At 41.0% G+C, this 16,055-nt stretch overlaps 1 pseudogene; it reads left to right on the top strand.

The window, feature by feature from the left end:
- The window catches only part of LOC135706627 (uncharacterized), a 119,732-nt pseudogene extending 106,710 nt beyond the window's left edge, over positions 1–13,022 (top strand).
- Positions 13,023–16,055: the final 3,033 nt, after the last annotated feature.

Here is a 16,055-nt window from a genome sequence, read left to right as displayed (position 1 = left end):
ACAAGACCGACGAAATTAAAATCATACATAGATATTGTTTCAGTAACCAAATTTGTGAGCGGATAGCAATTTCACTTTATATATTTATTTTTCATATGCCAGCCACATGGACTCCACACACTATTCCAGTCAATAAGGTTTTACTGGGTTGTTGAATTGCGGAGCTGTTCGGTTAAAGTTTAAAAATCTGTGTAAATTTTAAAAATTAGAAAATTTATTCCAAACTAGTACAGGTTTAGTTTTGTTAACCCCATTTAATGATAGAAAATAAAATTTGTAGATTTCATTAATTCCTTACGGATAACGGCCATTTCAATTTTACCGACTTTTTCAGCAATTCAAAAACCCAGTAAAAAATATTGACTCCTGTAAAATAATATAATTGTATACCGTTCCTAGTAACATAATCCCTCAATTCCCGAGACGTTTATGAGGGGTCGTAGAGTTCTCTATAAATGTTGGACTAACATTCCTTTGCTATCCCCATCAGTTGCAAGGACGTGGCCAGGACAATTCTTAACTGTTGGAGAGGAATTTGTCTTGATCTGAGAGATTGTAATCAAACTCTGTTTATAATGTGTTCAGTAATAGATATCCGTTTTTCTCTTGACAACAATTGGGAATTCTTACCACCTAAGATATTGTGTAACTTGCTCAATGCTAATGCTAATTTTAGTTATATTAAGGAAAGAAAATTATTCTCAAAATAAGTAATTTGACTACCAGCACTAATACCAACAATCAATACGAAACTAACGATTTTAAATTGGCTCACCACTTTAGTAGCCTATTGGTCCCAAGCAAACGATTAACGTACCCTATTCTAGTTGAAATTCTATTACTACACTATGTTTGTTTTGATTCGCTATGAAAGTTTGACAGATAACATCAGGGGTGTGTGGATTCATGCAGAACATGCAGGGGTGAGTGAAATAGCTTGGGACTGCTTGGGACCGTTGTTCTGGTACTGAGTGAGCTAAAAATAATAATGATTTTCTTCGGGACCCAGTGGTCTTAGAGTTACTTCTATGCTAATACCATAAAGGCAACTCTAAGACCAGAAGGTCCCGAAGAAACGTGCACAACTTTTAGGCTCAGCTCTGGTACTCTCTTCGGTCCCAAGCTAATCGATGCACCCCTCGAAACGTAGGAAAATCCACGAACCCCTCATTTTATCTGTCAAACTTTCATAGCGAATCAAAACAAACATAGTGTTGTACTAGAATCTCGACTAAAATGGGGTGCGTTGATTGATTTGCTTTGGACCAATAGGCTAGTCAAGTAGTGAGCCAATTTAAAATCGTTAGTTTCCACCGGTTGCTAAAACCATTAGTGCTGGTTTATTTTGATACAAGTGTTTGTAATACAGTGCGATGCACTAGTTTAGTTGCACCAACATGTTGATATCTTTTCCTTTGAAATTAAAGTCTGGAGCGCGCAAAAATTGGTCAACTTCAAATTGGTTTATTTCTTTTAAAAATGCATAAAAAACCTGAAATGCTGCATTTGGAAGTTGAGTGTACATAAAATGGTTGCTATGATGAGTTTTCACCGTTTGCTCTCCAGTTTTCAAAATAAAATCCAAGCAAGAGGAGCAGCGTGTCAAAGTTTTGCTCGCACGGCAAGATAATCCGACGTTCTCAAACGCCAAGTTGGCAAAATTGCTGAATCAGGCCAAATCGACAATGACAAACGTTTTAAAAGTGTTCGGTGAGCGTCTGTCGACTGCCAGGAAGCTTAGAAGTGGTGGCAATCGCAATCCGGACGTGGCAGCGACGACGAAGAAGGTGGCGGTGAAATATAAGCGGAATCCTAACCTCTCCATCTGGGACGTCGCTGGCCAGCTCAATGTCTCCCATACTACTGTGCAGAGGGAAAAGAAACGAGCCGAGTTGTCGACATTTAAGAAGGTGAAGGTGGCGAACCGAGATTACCAACAAAACACGTCGGCAAAGCAGCGGTCCCGAAAGTCCCGAAACTTATGTGAAGGCGGATTTCAAGCAGCTTCTGGACAGGAGTTTTATACCGCATCAGGAAAAGGGAAGATGGCTGAAATTTTCATAACGATCAAACTATCGCAGTTCCCGAAAAAAATATCTCGTCTGGCAGGCCATATGCACGTGTGGTCTAAAAAGCAGCAAGAGATCTACGTCTGCTACCATTCCTAAAACAACATAATAGACCTGTGCTGTTCAGGCTGGACTTGGTGAGCTGCCACTATGGGAAAAACACAATCTAGTGGTACGATGCAAACAACGTGGTTGTGGTACCCAAGGACCACAACCCTTCCAACAGCCCAGAACTCCGCCCTTCGAACGGTATTGGGCCTTGGTCAAACAGAATCTCAAAAAAACTAATAAATCCATGGAAAACGAGCAGCAGTTTAAATCTAACTGGCGTTCAGCGGCGAATAAGGTCGATGAGACCACTATGCAAAATTTAATGGAAGGGGTTAAGCGGAAGGCACGGCAGTTCGGATTTGGCAAGCTAAAAGAATAAACGAACATTTTTTCCTTTAAATATATGAATTGAACTACTAAAAGAAAAATAAGAAGATTTTTGTGATATGGATTTTGACTGAAAGAAACGATTTTTTTTTGTTGACCAATTTTTGCGTGTTCCAGTCTTTAAAACTAAGTTTTTTTGGCTATTCTTAATATTTTTCAAACTAAAACAAGAAACATAATTTCTTTAAAAATAGTTCATAATCAAAAGTGCTTTCGTTTAGCCGCACTCTTAAAAAAGTAAAGAAATTCATATTTTTCATGAACTGTTAATTCTTTAGTACTTGGCTCTACCTTTGTTCTTAATGATTTCGAAGATTCGCTTGAGCATTGAGGTAACAAGCATTCCCTTATGGACGCTTTGAGGTTCTTCACGGAGTTGAACTGAAGTACATTTGCGTAAACCTTTGATAATTCCCCAAAGGTTCTCGATAGGGTTACAATCCGGACTACAAGCTGGCCATTCAAGAACGGTGATTTCCTTTGCCTTAAACCATGCCAGTACTCTGCTGAAAAACAGCCAAATCGTCCAGATAATCCTCCAAATACGGAATATCCAGCAGATAAGAAGCTTAGCATCGTAAACAAATGCACCCCATACCATTATCGTTCCTGCTCCAAAATTTCTCTTGGATCGGATGGCCTCCCTTAAATTGTGCCAATAATGGCTGTAGCAATCAGGACCATCCAAGTTGAACTTTATCTCATCAGAAAAAAATATGTTCTTAGTCCAGTGCATTTGGTTCTGTACAAATTTCGATCGATTAACTTTATGCTGTGGGAGTGGGATCTATGTTTCGGTTTTGGCTTTGGTGAAGACGCATTGAGTACGCAAATAACGGTACTTTTGTGCACTGGAAGATCGAGTTTAGGAATAATCTGGCGGCAACTCAAATGAGTTTGCGTTGCTTCGGCCAAAATTTGTCATTATTTAAATTTGTCAATTTTGAATTCCCTTTCGTACGTACCTTGAAACCATATTTCTTCGGATTTTTCGATAATTCTGAACAACCTTGTCTGATTTATTGAGATTCCGAGCAATCTCACGATTAGCTCAACCAGAATCTATCAGAACCCGGATTTGACCCATTTCGGCATCGTCCAATCGTTTTGTCCTCCCCATGTCTGGAAAGATCAAAATCAATGAGGGTTGATGCATATATTATGTCACGCTCTAAGGGGGGGGGGGTCTAAGATTTTGTGACAAGCAATGCATTAGGTATAGGAAAAACGTCACGATACGGGAAAGGGGGTAATTTTTTGCTCGATTTAGCGTGACATAATTAATGCATTGGCCCTGAAATGTACTCCAAAGATAAAAAAGAGGAAACTGCCTTCAATGCAGAAGAAATACAAACTTCTACGAGATATGAAGTACTTTAAGTAAAATGGTGATAAACATCAACTGCGTCAAAGCGTTCGCAGCGCGCCGAAAGCAGAACATATGTCAAAATGAAATCTACTACCTACAGACGGGGTCGCAAAGAATTTGTAAACATGGTTGAGCATCTCACTACCACATTTATGCGTAATAAGACTTCTTGCACTGAAACAAAAAGCGGACTGCTATATTTTTAAAGTGCGGCTAAACGAATGCATCACACTGTATAATAGGCCACCATCCAGTTTGATGCATAACCCCAAAATATGATTCATAACCCCAAACATTTTAAAGATTGATGTAGGTTTTCAGGGCTGGCATATGATTTGAAGCTTGTATGGGGATTATGGCGAATTACCATAAGAAATTTTTGAACTTTATCGCTCTCACTCTGTTTCTAGTTATCCAATCGCTGAAAAAACTATTATTTGGTTGTTATGAGTCAAGATTTTCGTTAGTTCAATAATACTACAAGATTATGGTGCCTAAAAATCTAAATATTTCGCTCAACTTTTTCTTTAGAAAAGACCAATAAATGTATGTTTGTGCAAACGTCCACTACGTGTGGTACTACCCTACCAGCTGTGCATTGTATTGTGTCCTATACATTATCAATAAATAATAGTAGTTCTACCTCCGCCATGGCAGGACGGTCAGTAATTCGATCGTGTGTTATTATTTCTAACCATCCGTATTACACAACGTAGGGAAGTTCTGTCCGTGCGCGATCATAATGGTGCCGTGACCAACCGTTCGATACCCGCGAGCCACAATCCGATGCGATTGTCTTTGCCGTTCCAATCCGAAGATACATTCTTGAGTGCATCAGAATCAACTCAGAGGATCCTGCTTCCCTCCCAGCTGCGATGGTGTGGCCACAAAGGTAGCCATCTAGCAGAGCATGTGTAGTTCTTGACTCACCGTGGACTGCAAGGGTCTTGGTCAAGAAGCATGCTCATTTCAATGGCGAGTGCGTTTACCAGATTCTCGCGTAGTTTTCGTGATCACTATAGTGCTATCAGCTTATTGTACGGGAGAACAATACATCGGATCTACAACAGAATGATAACAGCAGAAACCATTTCAACCCATCTTGCATGCGCTACAGCACTGATTCATCGAAGATACGATACGACTATTGTGACCGGCAATCGATTCACCACATGTATAGAATAGTTGTAGTTGTCTATGTCTTGTGTGAAATAAAACCGTTGGTTTTGGGGGGGAGTATGTTTGTGCAAACGTCCACTACGTGTGGTACTACCCTACCAGCTGTGCATTGTATTGTGTCCTATACATTATCAATAAATAATAGTAGTTCTACCTCCGCCATGGCAGGACGGTCAGTAATTCGATCGTGTTTTATTATTTCTAACCATCCGTAATACACAACGTAGGGAAGTTCTGTCCGTGCGCGATCAATGTATTAAATGTGTTCCACAAATAAGTGAATAATTTACAAGCAATGCCAAAGCTTATTCATTTCTTGAGGGATTTCATGGTTCCTCTAGAATTCCTAGAGTATGTAAATTATTTCCTTTGTAAGTTTATAGAGATCTCCAAGTGCAATCTCTCGAACACTAAAATCCAACATCCATATATAAAAATGAAGAAGAATAAGAACCAAAAAGGTATCGCAATATCACAACTACTTTAAAAGGTAGTGCGCGGTTCCACGCAAACTTTTCTGTATCTGGAGAACTCTAGAGGTTTTCCAAGTGACTTAAGATTTATAATATAGATTAATGGGCACAAATGTTCATAATTAACCAAAATACTCTAGGAACTGTGATCAGTGCTGCACAATTTCGACAATACACGGTGATACTCAAAATTCTGCTTTGGTCACTCGTTTGAGCTAACAGTCATCGTCAAGGCAAACCATGTCAATTGTCAGTGGCATTTTTGTCAGTGAAGAACATGTGCTGATTTGTTTATTTGCTAAATTTAAAATGAAATTAAATGGCTTGAGGAAAACAATTACATGGAGCCATTAAAGTGAACAAGCATCTACGGCCTGAACAGCTTGGATAGCAATAATGTGTCTCAAAATGCAAGAAATTACCCTTTCTGTTACCAGGTGAATCTTTGACACTGACGAAAAAATGAATGAGATTTTAACAAAGATTTTTTTAAAGATCAAGTCTATCATTGACTATGTGAAAAACAATTTTGTCAATATTGCGCAAAAGTCTGTCAATGACAATGACAAATCTCAGCACTGACTGTGATGACAGAAAAAAAAATGGAGTTGAGACATAAACATGGACCTGCATGGCCATGGAACCATCCTATGGAAGATCCGGAACAACCTGAAACAGACTGAAACAAAACGTACAGGTACGCTCTTTTATTACTTTTCAATGGGTTCGTCTTTCTCTGTTCTCTCGGTGATCATAGCAAGTAATCAAGAAATTGGTTGTTTGCGGCCAATAAATTTGATCAATTTCCAATATATTTATAATTAATAATTAACTGCAATAATCTTGATGCCAAACGAATCATACATAAAATCGATGTTATAGACACTTTTTCGACCCGCAATTTTTGGATTTGGATCTCAGTATAGTCCACAAAGACGTAGGGTAACTTATGATGGTTGGACTTATTTAGGCCGGTTTCACACGACGTCAAAATGTATGTCGTATTTTTTATGAATTCAACATATAGGGGAAACGGATGTAATGTCGACCTAAGAGCCCCTAATTTGGGCCCATACATAAATTCAGCAATCGACTAAATTTTCAATAGCAACCAAAAATATCCATTAGTACCGTTCTAATGAATCATTCATCTAGATAACATTGATTTTTAGATTCAGCAGATTTTTAGCGATGGGCCCAATCTTAGATCCATAGGCCAACATTAGAGCCAACAATTTCAAGTTCTTTGCATATGCTAACGAGCGAAATATGTATTTGCAAGAAAATAAATTGTTTTAAAACATACACATTAGAGTGATGCAAAATTTGAAATTTTCGCTCCACAATACTTAAACGATTCCAAATCGGATCCTGAATAACTTCTCAAAATTTGAACTCATTTGGTGAGAAACTGAGATGGCACAAACCATTTGAAGTTTGTATGGGAATTACTATGGTAAAACCAAGATTTTTGTTCATGTCTATCTAATAATTCACCATATCGGTCTGCTTCTAAAGCTTTCAACTGTACTTGTAAGAAATTTTCCCAGCTACAACTTAGCTGAAGATCACTTTTTGATTAAATGCAAGAATCGAAAGTTATCAATGGTTCAATGCGCTGATGTCTTATGATCATGCTCAATCAACTGCTCAGCAGGCAACATTGGTGTTTCTGGGGCGTTGAATAGGACACAAAAATCATGACTACTATGTCACACTGCAAAATACAGTGTTGCCTACAGAGCAGCTGCTTGATCTTGTCATAAGTTTACCAATCTCTTAAATAATTAATAACTTTTTCCTGTCTCGTTTTACATAGAAACGATCTTCAGCAAAGTTGTAGCTGAGAAAATTTTCTATAAGAATGGCTGTCGAACTGTTTCGCAGCTCAATATGGAAAAAGACTAAAAAGCAATGAACAAAAAGTTGAGATTTCCCATAGTAATTTACATGTAAACTTCAAATGGCTTGTGCGAAGTCTGTTTCTAACCAAATGAGTTGTAACTTTGGGAGGCTAGTCAGGACCCGATTTGAAACCATTTAAGCACTGTGGAGCGAAAAAGTCAAATTTTGCATCAGTCTAATACACATTCCGGATAATTAAGATTATATCGATGAGCCACCAAGAGCATTATCATTGTAAAATTTACTGATTTTTCGGAAAAAAATATTTTTGGAACTGGAGAACCGCGAAATACATTTGAAAATGGCCAAAAACTACCAAAGTTTGAAAAACATCTGCTTTAAAAACGCTACATCTAGAAAACGGTGTGACTTAAAGGGTGTCCACGATGAAATTGCCACACTATAAAATTGCTCTAACTTTTTAACCGTTGGGTAGAATTTAATGAAAATTTGGGTGGATTTAGTTCATAGTGCATTATTGACATCCTGCAAGTTTTAAAGTCCTGTTATCAAAACTCGCGGAAATGGAGTCGAAAGAACAGCTCGTGCGTGATAAAATCTTGCGCATTCATCACGAGAACAAGGATCTCTCGCATCGTTCCATCGCTAAAACGTTGGGAATCGCGAATTCCACGGTGTCGCGAGTGATTAAGTGGTTCGAGGAACGGTTGACCACCGATCGGAAGCCCAGAAGTGAAGGGAAAAGTATTCCGTACAACACCAAAAATCACAACCGCGTAGTTGGGGCCTTCAACCGAAATCCGAACGCCTCCGTTAGGGATGTGGCTAAGAAGCTGCACCTAAGCCGAAGTTTTGTCCAGAAGGCCAAAACTAAGGCTGGGCTTCGAACGTTCAAGGTACAAAAGGCCCCTAATCGCGACGAGAAGCAGAACAAGTCCGCCAAAACCCGTGCCAGGAAGTTGTACCTCAACATGCTGACGACAGTTGAATGCTGCATCATGGACGACGAAACATATGTGAAGGCCGACTTCAAACAGATCCCCGGCAACCTGTTTTTCACGGCCAAGGATAAGTTCAGCGTTCCGGAGCATGTCCGCACTCAGAAGATGTCCAAATTTGCGAAGAAATTCCTGGTTTGGCAAGCCATCTGCACGTGCGGGAAGCGGAGTGCACCTTTCGTGACCCAGGACACGATGAACGGACAGGTGTACATAAAAGAGTGCCTCCAGAAGCGGCTGCTTCCTCTCCTGAAGGCCCAGAACGTCCCAACAATCTTCTGGCCGGATTTGGCCTCATGCCACTACTCCAAGGACGTGCTGAAGTGGTATGCGGACAATAAGGTCAATTTCGTGCCGAAAATGTTCAACCCTCCCAACACTCCGGAGCTCCCCCCCATCGAGAAGTACTGGGCGATTATGAAGCAGCACCTTCTTAAACGACCTAAGGTAGTGAAGACAGTCGAGGAACTGAAGAAAGTATGGGTTTACATGCAAAAAACGGTTGATTCACAGGTTGTGCAGAATCTTATGGCCGGGGTTAAGGCCAAGGTGCGGGCATTTGCGTATGGACTGTAAATAAAATACGAGTAAAATGGTAAAATGAAGTTTAATAGTTATTTCTCAATCCCTGAAAATTTGATGGCAATCGAATGAAAACTCGAATTTTGCGAATCAATTTTGTGTGTGGCAATTTCATCGTGGACACCAGCAACATTTTATTGTAGTGTTTTTTATTATAAATTTGGTGTTATTTCATTATATAATCAGAATCAAAAATTGGACCAAGTTTTGGTTTTTTAAAATATCATAATTTTTTTGTCCATAATATCTCCATATTGACCTATAGTGCAATAGATGGCATTTTTTGTCCCCTAAAACATCACAACAAATAAAAAAAGATAATAATTTAAAAAAAAGTTGGGTAAATAGTTTTAGATTGCAATTTTTTTTTCAAATAGGCTCATCTATTACCTGGAATATTGCCCAAGACACCAAACCGATCATACTAACAGTTTTCGAGTAAACAATTTCTGAAGATGAACTTGATGTTTTTTTTTCTATATGCCCTTTTCAAAAATAAGGCTGGTTTCAAATTGGCGATATGAAGATGCAAAATGGCATTGTCGGTCATAAGGAAAGTTTCCGCAAATTTTCAACCAAATCAAAAAATTCAAAAATAAACCGATTTGCGAATTCGTAGGGAATTGGTCGTACACTAAATTTGTTCCAAAAATAGGCCATTAATTAATGTATTATAATTTCACAGCAGATGTGGTATTACTTTTTCATAAGTCAAGTGAATTATTGCTGAATAAATGATTTATTTGCTTGATGCGGCCGATGTGAAGGGCTAGGCTGACGAAAACATGTCTTCATTAGATTTGCCTGGTGTACGAGAAAGGCAAAAAGAGGTTCAATGTGATGTCCGTCATGAATATTGATACACATCCCGTAAAAGCGCTCAATAACCGAAATGTACCATTTCAATAGTTTCTATTCCAGGACCACTGATTTCCCCGGAGATTCTACCCAATTTTGTAGTTTCTTTGATGTCGTTACAGGCTCTTTTTCTTCACATTTCCAGTACATAGATTAGTTACATTGTACCGATTCCGATGATGCTGTCCCTTTATGCAGTGCCATTGCCATTTGCAGAGCAATTAAATTCCATACACTTTTTGCTTACATAAAGCACGACATTGGGACTGCCATAAAGTTCAGTGTCCTGGATCTTATCTGCACTTTCTGCGAGCTGCTGGTCCCAACCGGAACACCCAACAAATGGAAACGACAAAACAACAGTTTTACGCCGCATTTTTTACAACCCTGGGCCAAAACCAACGCGATAAACTTCTCTGCACAATGTCAAAAGTACCTACCTATCTATACAGCGAAAGAGAAAGACTTGCCAGTTTCGTTTCCGGGCGGACTAGGGAACCAAGTAATAGTTCGAGGTATTGCGAACTTATAGTGTCCTCCGCCAGCTAATAAATACTGTCTACTATACGACCAACAACGGCGACGACACCGCATATGAAAGGCGCACAAATGCAAACGAAAGCGAAACAGACACTTGTTCCTCTTCTTCTTTCTTGGAGCCGGGAAAAATATTATTTAATTACCTCTAGTGGTACTAAGCTGAGAGCTGCTTTCTTCTGCGAACTTCGTCCAAAACCATCTGCAGCCGGGAGGGTAGGGACGCAGCATGCCCGGGATTGTTGCTGTAATAATTTATTGCCTTATTATTGTGAGCAAAACAAGTGGCAGGAAAAAGTATACTTCCGACCAGTTTTTGGAAACCGGCGAAACAATGTGTAGGGAAAAAAAGGGGATCAAATCTCCGGATGCGAGAGACAGTCCGCATTTAAATCCGAGAAATGGATCCGCGCCGGACGTAGGATGCAAGGTTTAGAAGTGTTGAACTTCTGTGGAGCACCAACAACTTCCATAATGAAGACGATATGGAAAAGAAAAACAAGATAAAAACTTTAAGCACAAGAGGAAGTTTTCCTTCGGACGTCGGTCGGTCAGAGTGGGAATCATCACTAAGTGGTACAATCAACAAATGCCATGTGGGCGGGGAAACGGACTCTGAATTTTGGATTACAATTTTGACCTGTGGCCCTGACGTTGGCTGACTGAGGGAACTTTAAATGTAAACAGCTTCTCCGGGCAAAGTTTGATATCAATGGATAAAGGCAGTCGGGACTGGGAGTCCTAATTGAATTCGGCACTTTTCTCAGGAAAGGATTCGTACACTCTTTAAGAAGTTCCGGGAGCTAGTTAGAGACAATAGTTTACAGTAGAGAGGATGGATAGGATAAGAGGATAAGAGAGGAGTGGGTTCAAAACTGACTTCATTGACAACCTATGTCTAGGATGTTTCTTGTAACACTGTCAATGCGATCAAGATTGGCGCTGCTCGATTGGCTCTGACTTTGACGGTTCGTTTGGATGAAAACCAGCCAGTCCGCTCCTCTCTTATTCTTGACCCTCTCTAGTTTGGATCAGAATGTTTGAGTTAGCCATTATGAGGTAGATAAGCATAACTCGATTTGAATACCTACACAACTTGATTTGAAATGAATTCCAGAAAATTATTCGTTTATTATTTCAGAGATATATAGTCATGTACATGGGCTGTTCCAGGCATCACGCAAAAGGAGGCACATTCCCAACGGAAGTGATCCGTTGGATTATAATGTATGATTAAATGTTTTAAATTTACAAAAATGTAAATGTCTTAGAGCATCGAGTTTTTGTTGGAATTCAATGTCTTGAAAATGATTCAAGTAAAACAACGATAACATATTTCGATGTCTCAGATACTTGATTAAAATTAAAATTAGCAAAGTTAAATCTTCTGTCATTTTAAATATGTATGTTAGTTTTGAATCTTAAAACATATTATGATCCAAAATCTTAAAAAAAAAATCAAATTCTGGAATCTTGAAAACTCTTTTAAAAATGAATATTCAAAAGTCTAGGAGCACTGTTTATTTTGTTGATTTTTTTGGCGTAGGACTACGTCAGTGATTTCTATTAGGGGGTACACTTTGTGAAAACCAAAAATGGAACATGTAACAAAATTATGAAATATTTTGAACGTTAATAACTCAGCTGCCCATGGACCAATTTTAATAATACTATCACCAATCGATCTGATATATTTCTACGCACCTGTTAAATTTAAGACTTTATCATATTCAAAATTTCACTATTGAAAATTGCACGAATGTGCAACTTTTGCTATGATAGTTAAAATTAGCACCGATTGGCTGCGAAAAGCGATTTCACTGATTTCGAAGTTGAATTCCATCCGGTCCTACCAAACGGTGTTTATTCAATCACCGCATGGTAAGTGGTGGTGTTCTCCAGTACCCAACGAAGGGCTCCCCGCAAGCAGCTAGTTACCAATGCTGGCTTCAACCGCTGATCGGATTCAGTTCCAATCACGGTGTGTGATGGTGTCCGGTCGTCGGCATCAGCTGAATCAGCTTTTGGCGCGTGGTGTTGAACATTGTTATCCATTACACAATGAAAGGCTGCCTGCAAACAGCAAACTGCAGCCAACATGAGCATCCATAGAAGGAGGAAGAAGCCGCACCGCTATTGATCGGAGTCAGTAGCTTTTCGTGAGTTTCTGTGGCCCAACTATGTCAAGCGCGTCATACTAAAGAGTATAAACAGAGAGAACTCCGCACAAATTCCTATTCCTACACAAAATACAAGATCTATGCTATGGGTAGAAAATCGCGCGGTTGCGTGAGTGCCGGCAATCTCGGGAAACGGTCTAGGCCTGAAGACAATAGTGACAGTGCGAGAGCTGCGAAGAAGTTGCTTGACAACAATTGATTCTCTATTTTCGGTGACGGTAACAACAGGACCGCCGAAAAAGTACAGAATGCCGCCCTTCTACGTGAAAATCTTCCCTCCCGGACTGCGGGAAAAAATAAACTTCTACATCACGAAGGGCATCCTGTGCACCATCCAGCTGTGCATGGAAGGATACAAATCTCCCACAACTTCGAGGCTATGGTCACTCAAGGTGGTCCTACGAGGACTATACGATATGGACACAAGCGTCCTCTTGGAAGAGCTGGTGGCTAATGGACTGAAACCGGTCTAAATTCACAAGATGGCCCGCAACAGCAAGGCCGTCAAGTACCGGGACCAGCTATACCTGGTCCACCTTGTGAAGAACTCAACAAGTCTGAAGGACCTACAGGGCATCCGCGTCCTGTTCAACATCATAATGAAGTGGGAGCAGTACAAGCCAGTTAGCCGCGGAGTCACCCAATGCTCGAACTGCCTGGTGTTCGGGCATGGAACGAAGAATTGCCATATGGCCAGCCGCTGCACCAAGTGTGGGAAGCAATATCAAACCGACGCCTGCGACAGCCTCGATGAAGCCGAACCCATTTGCGCCAACTGCGGTGCTGCTCTTAAAGCTACAAGCAAGGCCTGTCCGAAGCGCACCGAGTACATCGAGATCCGGAAGAAAGCATCAACGAGAAACCAGCCCGTCCGCAAGAAAGTGCCGGAAATTAATGACTAGAACTTCCCACCAGTACCACCACAAACGATTACAGTGCTGCCACCGCTGCCACTCAATCAACGATTGGCTGCTGCCCGTGCCGCTGCCACTCAAGTTCAAACTACCGGAGTCCCTGCAAACTCAGGCCAAGAGACGACTGCTGCTCCACAGCCACAGAATCTCTCCACAGCCCCTGGGCTAAACTGGCATCAGGATGGACCGTCCCTACCGCAGCCAGACAACGATGGTTCGTGGTTCACCGCAGCGGAACTAATTATCATCTTCCTCAAGATGCACGACATTGCCAACACCATCAAGAACAAATCCGACCAGCTCCAAGCTGTGGCTACCTTCATGTTCAGTTATGGACCGTGAGCTCATCAAAATCGCAAACTGGAACTTGGATCGGACAAGTTCTGGGGGTGGTGTTGGAGTGTCCATAGCTACCAGGAACAATATCTGCTGCCCATCCAGTCCAGCGATGCGCCCATCCATCCTGTTCAATATATTCACCTCCGATATTCCGGCTCTCCCTGATGGTGGATCGTTGTCTCTGTTCGCAGACGACACATCCATCGTCTACGAGGGTAGGGTCATCGGAGCTCTGACTACCAAACTCCAGAGAGGCTTGGATGTCCTGTCTGAGTATTTCAACAGCTGGAAGATCCGTATCAACGTGGCGAAGACCCAGGTCATAATTTTTCCACACTCAAAATCTCCCAGACTTGTTCCGTCTGAGAATGACAAAATCTGCCTAAACGGCACAGTGCACCACTGCAGTGATGGAGTGGTCCAAAGAGGTAGTGTACCTCGGTCTAACACCCGACAGGAAGCTGATTTTCAGGGAGCATGTTGACAAAACAAAAACAAAATGCAACATCTTGATAAGGTCGTTGTACCCGCTAATCAATAGGAGATCCACCCTATCCCTGATAAAACAAGCTTGCTGTCTACAAGCAAATAATCCTTCCCGTCATGGAGTACGGGTTGCCAATCTGGGAGAGTTGCGCACATTCTCATCACCTCAAACTACAAAGGATCCAGAACAAGATCATGAGGATGATCCTCAAGAGTCCATCACGAGCATGAGCATGAGCATGAGCATGATTGACCGCCCACGGTTGCTACTCTGTTATTGCCAGACCAGCTGTAATTACACAGAGAACCAATAGACGATGCTTGGGACTAGCAATCATCCTCAATGTGTAAAAACTGGTGATCCCAACTAGGCAATACCAGCGCCGGCCGCGCCCGAACACAAGTCAAGAAAGGAAGGGGTAGGAATGTGTTAACGTGACACTCGCTTTGATGGAAGCCGAGAACACCTCTGCACTTCCACGAGGAATCACTAGGATGTTGGGTAAAAGGGTTGGGTTGGGTTTCCAGCAGGGTTCGTTTTGGTAAACGATAAGCTGAATTGATGTCCTAACAATCATATATAACGCGAAGGAGCTTGGGATTGAACCCAAGGTCTTCTGCTCAGTAAGCAAAAACGTTTGCCACTAGGCAGACGAGCTCCTTTTTAATCATCGAGTTGCTGTTATTACCATGTAGTCATGTTAACAAATAAAACGATTGACGAATCTTGAATGTGGATGGGCTTGAGATTAGACTCATGATGTTCTGCTCAGTAAGCAAAACCGATTGTGGTAAGGCCACCGAGCCCCTCATATCACATTATAACATTACTCAAGTTTTTATGACTATTCAGACCCGGCACCGACGACAACGAAAAGTTTTACAAAATACACGATAAAGAAGCGATCTATCCATACATTTTTAATATTAAAGGATCTGGGACCGCGTTTTTTTGCTCAGTTAGCAAGCCACTGCAACCGACGATCTTTGAAATCCTTAAACTAAAAGCTACGAAAGATGCCTTCATTAAGATCCATTTTTATGCGACGTTAAATGTTTCGATTTTCTCTTTACGCATGGTTCAGGTAATCATTACAAGCTATGACCGACGTGACGATTGTTTAAGACCTAGTTTAACAAGCTATTCAAATTACGCTCTCGAATTTTACTTGGCATGTAATGAGCAACAGAAATACGCGATAATTCATATTTTCAGCGGTTGGTGTTTAATTTTAAATATACTAACGGTACTGCCTACGACTACGACGGCGATTACGACAGCGACTACGGCGGCGCCTACGACAACAACAACAGCGAATTTGTAACTTACTATTTGTCTAGGATAAACACCTTTGCCCGGCACCTCCACTGGTTCTTCATGTCCGCTATCTGTCACTGTTTGCAAAATATCTAATAACAATTACCGTCCAATACCAATACTTCCTGTACAGCCATATTTCCCTAGGAACCGTTCACGGCCACCAGCTACTGCCCGTCCAGTCTTGGGCGTATCCAGCGAGGCATCCTTCAGATTACTTACAATCTCCGACACTCAATGCAAATCGCTGGCACACTTACGCTAGTTACAAAAAAAAAAACACACCCGTGCAAAGAAATTGATCAAATAAACGTCACTCTCGCGAAAGCAGACCCGTCGTCGTCGAACGGCAAAAAAAAAGAAATCGGTGGGCAATTTTGTGATACGGATTTCCAAAATCAACCGAGAATGCACGAATTACACCACACCCAACTACGAAACACGTTCAG

Source organism: Ochlerotatus camptorhynchus, unplaced genomic scaffold (genome assembly GCF_037179485.1).
Source record: "Ochlerotatus camptorhynchus isolate MF236.1 unplaced genomic scaffold, CSIRO-AGI_Acam_v1.1 ptg000284l, whole genome shotgun sequence".
Lineage (NCBI taxonomy): Eukaryota > Metazoa > Arthropoda > Insecta > Diptera > Culicidae > Ochlerotatus > Ochlerotatus camptorhynchus.
Note: the sequence above shows the minus strand (reverse complement) of the source record. Positions and strands in the feature narration are given on the sequence as shown.